Consider the following 12,004-nt stretch of genomic DNA (forward strand, 5'->3'; position numbering starts at 1 on the left):
ATAATGAACGGATATATATATGATGACTTTTGAATATTATTAAGGTAAATACATTGTTTGTTCTCTATTAAAATCTTTCATTCGCTAACTATGCCTATCAGTAGTTAGTGCCTTCCGTAGTTTGAATCTCTTATTTAGCTGGCAGTAGTGGCGCTCGCTGTATTGCAGTAGTTCGAGTAACGAAGATTTTTTGTGAGGTAAGGGATTCATGAAAAGTATAGGTTATTGTTAGTCAGGGCCATTTTTTGTAGGGATTATTGAAAGTCAGATTGCGTTGCGCTAAAAATATTGTGTCTCAGTTCAGAATTGACCAGAATAGGTAAAGAGCGAAATGTCTGAGTACGTTCAGCTCTGCTCAGCTTTTTGAAAATCAAATATCGTAGAGATTTCCAGCACTGTCATACATAAAAATTTTCTAAGGGGAGGTTTCATATGTCGACCCTTATCCGAGGATACCTCACTGGAATCTTCTGATTTTTTCTTGTAGTTTTTGTAATTAGTGTAGCAATTGTTTACTGCTAGAGCGTAAATGTAAAGAGAATTTCCTTTGTAGTTGTAGTTTTTCATTGTTGTACAGTAAAACAGTTGTGGCATGCATGTAGATTTGCACCAAGTATTTCGCAGATGCACTTGATGTTAACTAGATATTATTTTCAGGGCTATGTTAATGTCTTTTCTTATTTTTGGTCTTCAAATTGTGCTTTTCTTGTTATCGTGTGAAATACGTGATAATTATGGCGCGTGAAAAACGTAACACTAGGCTCCAAAGTAAATTGAGAAATGATAGTGACGACGACCGTAGCTTATCAGCACCACCGTGTAATGAATTAACAGACACTGAAAGTAGTAATTTGGTAAACGTGCATAGCGAAGTGGAGTGGGCGTCAAAGAATGGTGTAGACAGCGAACCAATTAGTGAACAGGGAATAATTATCGATCGACCGGTCGGCAACAGCTCGCCTGAGGATTCCGAAATGACAGGACACAATCGTGGAAATACTGTAGATTCAGGTTTTGCGTCATCACCGTTTTCTCACATTTTCTGCTTTTCGAATTGCGAATATTGCCGAACAGCACTGAGGAACATGTTTCAGACACCAGTGTATTGTTATAATAATTAATGTAACAAATGGGACAAAGACTTCAAAAGTTAGACACAACGCTTGAACAAAATCAACAACAAATGGATCAAAAGCTTCAAAAGTTAGACACAATGGAACAAAATCTTCAAACGTTACACGGAGTGGAACAAAATCTTGAAAAGTTAGACGCCACGCTTGAACAAACACGTGAAGGTTTAACTGCTGAGTTACTTAAAATCGAATCGAAATGTCAAAAATTCTGTAATGGCGTAAATACACAAACTTGTGAGCATTTCCAACCTATTTTTTCGCGTCATGAAAATGCATTACAGAGTCACGAAGCAGCCATAAAGGAACTGCAATCTATCGTTGATGAAAATCACGACATCTTGCAAGCTAAAATGGACTCAGTTGCATCTACTGAATTGGTAACGCAGCTTGCAAAAACTCAGGAAAGCGTAAAGGACACAGTAAATACGTTTTCAATGCAAATGGACACTTTGAAACTAGGTTCAGAAAAACACACTGAGGAAATCATTTCAATATCGGAGAAAGTACCTAAACTTTGGGAACAGTTCCCTAACTTATCTACAAACGAAGATGATGATCTGAATGACACAAGACCCGTAGCCTTCACTAACACAGAAGAGTATGAACAAATTAGGATATTTAAACAAAATCAAAATCAAATTAATACGCAACACAAAAGAGATTCCGGGAAGTACTAGAGCAGTTGGCACAAATAATACAAGAATTACATATTTCAGAGGACACTCGCGCTCCAACATGGGAAGTAAGGAAAAGTCACAAAATAATAACACAGGACATTTCGGAAATTATGACAGAAATTCGCAACAATGACCGATATGCAACTCGCCGACTCGATGACTTTGACTATAAACTGTTCATTACTACAAGTAAATTAAAAACATTTAAGAACTCTGGAAACGATATTCATCCACAAGCGTGGCATCATCAATTCTCTCATTGTTTTCTTCCCAACTGGTCGTTGGAACACAGATTAGAATTTATGTGTGGCTACTTAGTGAATGAACCAGCTGTAAGAATGCCATACGTCATTCACGATTGACACAGTGTCTTTCAACATATAGGTCTCAAGCTACACAAGGCTGAGTAAAACATAGCATCATAATGATGAAACATTTCGAACAATCTGAATTTTCCAGTCTTGTGAAATACTTTGAAGACATGTTGCATAAGATCAGTATCTGTCAAACCCATACCGCTCCTCAGAACTCTTTGCTTAATCAAATTGCCTAAACATTTACATTATTTTGGCAGGACGTTACAAAGATGACATTGAAGCTTTTCAGGGACTGTTACAAGAACTGGGCCGGCCGGGGTGGCCAAGCGGTTACAGGCGCTACAGTCTGGAACCGCGTGGCCGCTACGATCGCAAGTTCGAACCTGCCTCGGGCATGGATGTGTGTGATGTCCTTAGGTTAATTAGGTTTAAGTAGTTCTAAGTTCTAGGGGACTGATGACCTTAGAAGTTAAGTGCCATAATGTTCAGAGCCATTTTTGAATAAGAACTGGAAATTGACACTTATAATCGCGGAAAGCGAAGACATGAACACAACAATTACAGGTCACATCCGTCACAATTCCGTGACAACAGAAACAATAACTGGACACTACAAGGCTATTCTTACAATGCAAATCGTGACCGAAACAGACACCACCCATATGACAACCACTGGCAGACTAATAATAATTAGAGAAAGATCGCATTTCCATAGTAATGAATGTGACAGAGGCAACCATAGAAGCAGACAATATGGGAACCAAAAGAATTATTATCAAGGGAGACAGAATAACTTCAGACACAACAGTCCACCACACAGTCACGACTCAGGGAGAAGTTCTCCACCACGTGACTGACAAGAAAGAAATTACAAAAATTACCGACATGACGACAGACGATATAATCATAACGACAGACTTGCATTTCATCAGATTCAAACAGGGCAGGGCCCTGTCGACAAGGTGAATTTGTTGAAGTTAGGTCTCCTAATCCCAATAACGACGCGCGCCAACAAAGAGAGACAATGAATCGCACCGCAGGCAGCCATGTCCGTCGGCTGGCTCAGAGAAAAATAACATAGACGCTAACCTTGAGAAAAATTTTAGCATTTCTTACCGACGTATACAACATGATAATTACTTTGAAGATGAAACTCTGTGCACTAGAAAGGGTAAAAGATTGCACCACATTTCACATGTAAAACCGTTTCTTGAGAAATAATCTGCTTTTGAACTTAGTCTTCAACATAAAATTTTTCACTTCACGTTACTAGTACGCTTTGTCACACTTAGAAACTGTTAACATGCAACAATGTTTTGAAGTTAACTATCCAGTCTAGAACCTAGGGTATATATTTAGACAATAATTACAAATGCATTGTTATAGTGAACAGACGACACAGTGTTATTGTGTGTGTACGTTCTTGCTTGATAGTTAAATGATTATGTAACGAATATACGGCTTACACACTTAGAACATATACTGCTAATGAGATTTCAATGCAACATTTTGGTTTACTTGAAAAAATATTCTTTATTTGGAGAATTTTCTGTGATATTAAAAATGACTTAGTATTTGGTTTCTTTGACAGCTGCAAGATTATATCACGACGCTACTAATGTGTGACACAATTTACATTGTTGCTTTTGCGCTGTATCTGTTTTATATCTTCACGGTTTTTCTGAATTCTTCTTGAAAGTAAAACATGTTTTAGTAGTAACTTTTATGGTATAGCTACAATGAGACAGCCTTTCTCGTAGCATAACAGTGCGTTACAGTATAGTGCTTCGTTGATCAAGGTACTGTAAGTAATAACTACGATATCTATACGCAAAGGAATTCACTTTTGCTTATGATGAGGTAAGTACATTGACGTCTGCAGAATTTGGTTACGGAGGGCGATAACTATGACACTTCGACATAATTATCTCACAGCAAGATGCACAGTTTAGCGCTATAAGACACTCAATTGAGTGATTAATTTTTTACTTAAAACATCTATTTTTAAAGATTTTTGAATTACAAAGATACAAAGGTTTTCCGACATACATTTCATTCCATTGCTGTAATCTTTAACATCTGAGGGTATAATTACATTTATCCTGATGGGGTACATGCCTACTTTCTGTACTAAGTGTGTGGCAAGCGCTAGCAGCCCTTGCTAAAACTGAATTTGCTTATACAACTTTACACACCGGTACCACATTTCTCTAACAGCTATCTGATCATTTAACTGAGAGAGATAAACATTTTTTTTTACTACATCAGTGACACATGTTTACGTAATTACACAGTTGGATAACTTGACACTTACGAAATTGTATTTTGTCTGTACTTTGTCAACTCCTCATATTTTTTGGAACGATTGTGATACTATGAGAGCTTTGAATGATGTATTTGGTATGGGATCATGATTTTTAAAGTACATTTGAGATAGACACTATTGAAATGAGAAGATAATTTTTTAGGTTTTAAAATTATTACTGAAAGCTACGACGTTTTTGAGGTTTCGCTGCGGTTTTATGATGTTATTTCGACGACGATGTGTATTATGCTGTTGAGGTATGTTTATGATCAATAAGCTGATGCTACCATATACGAGGAATGTGATTACGTTTTTATATGTATATGAACAATGAACAGAAGTTAGAGACTCTGGTTTGTGAAAAAGGATGTTGGAAACCAAGAATCGTACTTTAAGAGTTATGAAATGTGTGTACATGCGTGAATGTATCACAATGCCGGCGAAAATTTTTTTGGGCAGTTATATTTATAGGACTTTGTTTCTACACATTTGTAAGGCAAATTCTCGACCTGTGAAATTTTTTTATATGAGGCTGTGACTCTAGTCCAAACTGCTGTCGTAAATATTTCGGTAAGGAAACTAAGTGACCTTGACGTAATGTGCTGTGGGCGCCCGGCTGCGCCAGTCGCCAGGAGAAAAAGCCATTAGATGCAGAAAAAAGAGGCCATTAGGCTCACTATTGACATTCCTTTGGAAAAAGCAACGTAAATATGACATGCTATTCCTTGGAAACATGATTATACTGTGGTGCTCGAACTTTGTGCTACTTACTGAAATGGTTATGAATTGATAGGAAATATTCTTACATCTGCACTCCTGATTATGACAAGTGTCTTTCTATGAGAGTTGAGAGAATTTCTGCTAACTTATGAAATGGCACATGGCTATTGAATGATGTCTTTAGGCTTTGCTTTGTATATAGCAGCTTACTTCATTTGATTTCTGGTTTCCAGCTGTGTTGCAGCATAGGTTTTATGAAATAAAAGTAAATGCATTTTCTAATGTGAATACTTTCTGTCAACAGATCTATTAAATAATAGTTTTATGACCCACATTCTTCGGAAAAGGAGCACTTGGAAAGGAAAGAACAATAAAAAGGGACTAATAACAGTAACTACAAACACAATTTTCTACTCAAGTACTCTGTAATTTTTTTTTGTAGAATATGTTTTTGTGGTGCACCACTTTAATGAGATGAACATTAAGTTGTGAATAGACATTTCCCTTAGTGTACTATTTTTTCTGCTTGAGCTATGTCATATTTAGGTATAAGTTATTGCATTTGCTGTTGCTGTTTGCCGGGCTTAGTGCTACTAAATTTCACTCTGTATTACTCTGTTAAGCCAGTTTCACTACTGATTTATTTTTCTTGTTGATTGACTCATATTAGTTGTATTGTTGCATCTGCTTTGCTAATTTATATTTATTGCTGCTAGCTTTACCAATTTGCATTTTTTCTTGCTGTTTGTGTTAATTGTTTTGTGCTGTTGCATTGCCTCATTCCTTAGTTTATGCATGCGAGATTAGTAGATTTAAGTTAACTTAAGGGGGTAGGCTATATAAGAGAATGAGTTGTGATGAATTGGAAGAAATGTATTGATAAGATGTACGAAAAAAGTTTGTAAAAAAAAGGTACTCTACAATGAAGAATAATTATTCTGAAAGAGAATATGTATAGAATACAGAAAGCAGGCATACATAGGACCTTTTGGGAATAATGATGAACGAAGGGAGACCTCCAAGAAGTTAAGAAAGTTTTGTTGCAAAATACTGCAGTAAAACAAACCCTGTCCTATCCTTTTGTGTTATCCCGCTATGTGCTTGTGCACCCTTGTGTATTTCTGTTCTTCCTGTCTTTATGTTTATATCTGATAAGAGTTATGTTGTAGAATTTTTCTAACAATATGTTACTATCTTACTAAAGGTGTTTAGACATTATTTATTCTGTTCTGTTTTAATGCTCATGTGTGAAATTAATGTTTCAAAAACTATTCTCATTATTTTATTTATTTACTGATGTCATAAGTCCTCTAACAATGATGTATATGTTTATTCCTATTCTTCTGTAAAGCCTGTATTACTACAAATGTTTTCTGTAATCTTATGTTTTTAATGATGTTTTCTGTACCTTTGTAATTGTATTCTTATGTTCTAAGTTTATAATTGTATAGACACCAGTTCTTCAAATTAAGTTCCATTTCACTGCACACGTTTTTGTTGGTCATAGTACATGCACAATATGTGAGAAAAAAGGGACTGCTAGCATTTGCACATGTGTTGATAATTCAGCAAGGTACTGGTTAACAGCACTGCTGGTTCTTAGGACATTCCAAAAAGGTTGTGAGTGCACAACTGGTAGTTCATGGACTTGCTATATTGTGTGCAACTTTGATATAGACTGTGCATCCACACAATCGCAGCAGATGGCTGCTGCCCATCTCTACATGGACTACTGTGGGTCTGCACCTTTGATGGCACACCAATACCATTATCTCTACCAGAACTACCGTGGGTCTGCTCTGTGATGACCTACATACCAATATAGTTCAAAACTTCGACCGACTCTGCTGTGGGTTTGCTCTGTTGTGGCCCATTACCTGTCTGCATGTCAAGAGTCAGCACTGTCTTTCTGTTGGGAGGACAACACTACTTCTTCCAGACTGCTTGGAAATCCACTACTTCTGTGTGCATTTTCTATTACTGATCAGACTTTGTGGAATGCAGTGTGATGAATGATCACGACTCTCTTTATGAGAACAATGTTTGCTTTTGACCAACAGTGTATCAATGAGTGTGTGCATTTGATATCTTCGTTATTGTAATTATGATTTTTTTTTTCAAATGTGTGTTGGCCACTGCCCAAAACAATTTGGAAAACAGTAGATCGATTTCATGTATGAGGAACAATACCGGACTTACGTTTGAGCCTTGTAGAACCGCCTCCCCCCCGTGTACCTATTTGGTCCCTCGTCGGAAGAATCTCCATGATTACGTTGGTAAAGAAAGTAGCTCAAAATATGAAGAACAAAAAGCAAGTGATGAAAGAAGTGCAACCAACATTTTAACACGGCAACACACAATCTTCAAGTCACAACGACGTAGCTTCCATGCAGGAATTGTACCAGAGGAATCATTTAGCGAACGCTACATTCCAACGCTTTTTATCTCTTCCAGATAACTCTCCACCAACACATTCATAGAAACTACTTTTAAAATCACATACAGCTCCTAGAATTGGGAAGACGAAAACTGCAACGTGATTCGATATAGATAGCGTATCGTTAATAAGCCTTGTATATTCTTCGTAATACAAGGTAATACAGGTATGGACAAGAAAAGAACTTAGTGTGCCAATGCGAAGTGCGGGGTTTTAAATTACTACAGCATTAGTCCCTCTTTTGCTAATGGGTCTGAAAGTAGCCAAACTACCTATAGTTCTTCACTGATATTCAGCCGTAGTTATTAATAGACACGCTATTGGACATACGGTAGTCCATATGGTACCATCACGACGGATGTCGCGTCCATTCTGCAGTAAGTCAGGATAAAATGTAGCCTAAAGTATTGTCTTTCCGGAGGCGCTTTACCGCATGTATGAAGTCCAAGGTCAACGTTTTCAGCACCTCAAATGCCACATAATAAACACACGGACCATATCTGAGTTGTGTACAGTCGCTGCCAGTAAGAATGATGGAGGAGAAAAGGTAACGCGACCCCGACATGGAACATACATCTAGAATTGGTCAATAAATTACGAAAGTATACGAATACTGCAACGAATTTGCAAAAATGATAAAATGGATTGAAATCCGACAAAATAACAAAATGAACATTGGACAGTAGTGAAACAACTAACGTGCAATTGAGGTACTCAAGCTCTAGGGAATGACAGTACCCGCTATCCGTCATGTTTACATTAATGACTGTTTTATCTGGGGGCAGTTGTGAATACATAGGAAGCCATCGGGTGTACATGCATCCTCCAGGCTCTAGACGCAGGAGTCGATCGATAAGGAGTGTAAGACACATAACATCAAGTGAAGTAGGTCACCATATTGAAATAGTCATCTCTGCTGAAATCATTCTGTTCATTTAAAATTTTTGTGGACATCTTTTCGAATTGTTGTTAGCTGTGTGATATTCACAAACCTTAATCAGGAATGTGAATGGAAATTTTCAACGTGAGTAGGAGAGTAATTCAAAGAAATATTAATAAATATAGATGTGCAAGTCGTGGAAGTAAATAAATAAGATATAGAACTGTTGAATGACATGTAGTATTGACTTAGAACAAAATGGATAGTTTGTAAGTGGTGCCTAACTTCAACTAAACTCGGTTCTTGTGCGTCCATGTGAAAGTTCGAGACCAATGATTTAGCACTAAATTTCAGCCCCAAAATAATAACTGCATGACACTAAACAGAAATGGAAGTTAGACTGACAGGACACCAAGTCACTCATAAGTCTACCTGGCCGTCTGAATGGCCACCTCTACTTGAGATTCTTGCAAAGAGTTCTACCTGAACTGTTCGATAACGTACCCTTGGCTATTTGTGAGTGGATGTGGATACAACATGACGGTGCGTCGCCTCACTTCAGTATGGATGTCCGCAACTATCTCAATGCTGTATTTCCTGGTCGCTGATTTGGAAGAGGAGGTCCCATTCCAAAGCCTGCGGAGTAACCTGATTTGAATTCTCTTGATAATACAGTGAGGTTGATGACCGTCTTTTCCAGCACATTTTGTAAAGCTCAGTACAAATGGGACGTTCATTGTGTGAACCATGGTATTTGCAGGCAACTAGCTAATGTAAATAAAAAAGTATACTATAATGTCATTTTATTCCTATATTTCATTAAGCTGTCTTCTCTGACCCCAGATTCCATACCTCCAATTGTTCAGTTACATGTCCTGTTAAATTTTTGCAACTTCTTACGGAAACAACCTGTAGATTATCGTCAGCTCCCAACGATGACTATGACGGCAACAGCCATCTTCGACTGAAACCTTAGCTTATCAACTAAAAAATAATTATCTGAAAACGAAATCTAAGTCGTACCTGAACGCCAGCCTGCAATGAGTAGCTCTCTCATTTAGATCAGAAGTACACTACTCGCCATTAAAACTGCCACACCAAGAAGAAATGCAGATGATAAACCAGTATGCATTGGACAAATATATTATACTAGAACTGACATGTGATTACAGTTTCATGCAATTTGGGTGCATAGATCCTGAGAAATCAGTACCCAGAGAACCACCTCTGGCCGTAATAACGGCCTTGATACGCCTGGGCATTGAGTCAAACAGAGCTTGGATGGTGTGTACAGGTAGAGCTGCCAATGCAGCTTCAACACGATACCACAGTTCATCAAAAGTAGTGACTGGCATATTGTAACGAGCCAATCGCTAGGCCACCATTGCCCAGACGTTTCCAGTTGGTGAGAGACCTGAAGAATGTGCTAGCAAGGGCAGCAGTCGAACATTTTCTTTATCCAGAAATGCCCATACATGACCTGCAACATGCGGTCGAGCATTATCCTGCAGAAATGTAGGTTTTCGCAGGGATCGAATGAAGGGTAGAGCCATGGGTCGTAACACATCTGAAACGTAACATCCACAGTTCAAAGTGCCGTCAATTCGAACAACAGGTGACCGAGAGGTGTCACCAATGGCACCCCATGCCATCACGCCAGGTGATACGCCTGTATGGCGATGACGAATACACGCTTCCAATGTGAGTTCACTGCGACGTCGCCAAACACGGATGCCACCGTCATGATGCTGTACACAGGATCTGGATTCATCCGAAAAAATGACGTTTTGCCATTCCTGCATCCTGGTTCGTCATTGAGTAGACCATCGCAGACGCTCCTGTCTGGGATGCATCGTTAAGGGTAACCGCACCCACGGTCTCCGAGCTGATAGTCCATACTGCTGCAAACGCCGTCGAACTCTTCGGTGCAGATGGTTGCTGTCTTGCAAACTTCTCCATCTGTTGACTCAAGGATCCATTACAGCCATGCGGATAAGATGCCTGTCATCTCGACTGCTAGTGATACGAGGCCGTTGGGATTCAGCTCGGCGTTCCGTATTACCCTCCTGAACCCACCAATTCCATATTCTGCTAACGTCATTGGATCTCGACCAACGATAAACCTCAATCGTGATAGGCTACAATCCGATCTTTATGAAAGTCGGAAACGTGATGGTACGCATTTCTCCTCCCTTCTTACACGAGGCATCACAACAACGTTTCACCAGGCAACGCCGATCAACTGCTGTTCGTGTATGAGAAATCGCTCGGAAACTTTCCTCATGTCAGGACGTTGTAGGTGTCGCCACCAGCGCCAACGTTGTGTGAATGCTCTGAATAGCTAATCATTTGCATATCACAGCATCTTCTTCCTGTCGGTTAAATTTTGCGTCTGTAGCACGTCATCTTCGTGGTGTAGCAATTTTAATCGCCAGTAGTGTAATTTCCCGTATCCTGAGGTTGAATCTTGTATGAAAGACAACATAGATGACTTTCTGCTCGTGGAAGGCATGTTAAGGGATTTTTCAAGATGGTTGTTACTGTAAAGAACAGGTTTCGTGCGCCGGACTAGGCGAGTGGTTCTAGGCGCTACAGTCTGGAACCGCGTGACGGCTACGGTGTGAACAGGTTTCATTAATGATTAACTTTAAATATAAATTGCTTGAATGTTTATTTTCTTGTAGTTAAGTGCAAACAACATCCAAGAAATACAACCAAATGTGAAACTCTGATAACGCCTCAAATTCTTCACTAATTAAAACTTTAATGTGACTCTAAATCCCTCTGATCGAAACAAGACATGAACAAGTGGGGGCAATGTTTAAAGCTTAGTTCCTTCTTTTAACTCAAATTCCCTACCATTTAAATTAGACCACGCAATTCCCGCATAGAGGGAACCGAGAAATCGATTAGGTCAATAGACACTACTAAACACTTACATAAATTGTATTCAACTGTGCAAGGAAAAATCTCGACCCCACTCAAATTTAAAACAATCGGAAGAATTTCGAGTCGCCGCCAACATGCCATATTTCAACCCGAGGTCTTCTGCTCACTGTTTCTTACATTAACCACGTCAAGCGATGCGAAACAGACTCCGATACTATAATCTGCTCATCATAAGAATAAACCAGATGTAAACATTACGCCATGTATTCTTCCGCGTTTGCTTGCATCTCATTGGATTTCGTTTCACTTGGAGCGGAAACCAATTTGTGTCCAATGGAGTCTAGCACGATCATAACGATGCGTTTTATGCTTTCTTACACGCATATAAACTGAGCGATAAAGCAGCACATCAGCTTTATCGGCGCATTAAACTTAGACAGCACTGGCCAACCAGCTGGTCTAGCTAATCTGCAATGATATGAGCAGTTGCAGTTCAGACTTAAAAGGAGATGAGCAAAAAACAATATAGCTTCGAATGCCATTTAATTTTTAAGAGAATGAAATAATATTGGGCAAGACTCCAGCACTACCACGCGCTTCTTAGGTGACCAGACGGAAAGCGTAAAATGCTCTCGTTGTCACCGAA

The sequence above is a fragment of the Schistocerca gregaria genome, chromosome 8 (assembly GCF_023897955.1).
Source record: "Schistocerca gregaria isolate iqSchGreg1 chromosome 8, iqSchGreg1.2, whole genome shotgun sequence".
NCBI classification, from domain to species: Eukaryota; Metazoa; Arthropoda; class Insecta; order Orthoptera; family Acrididae; genus Schistocerca; species Schistocerca gregaria.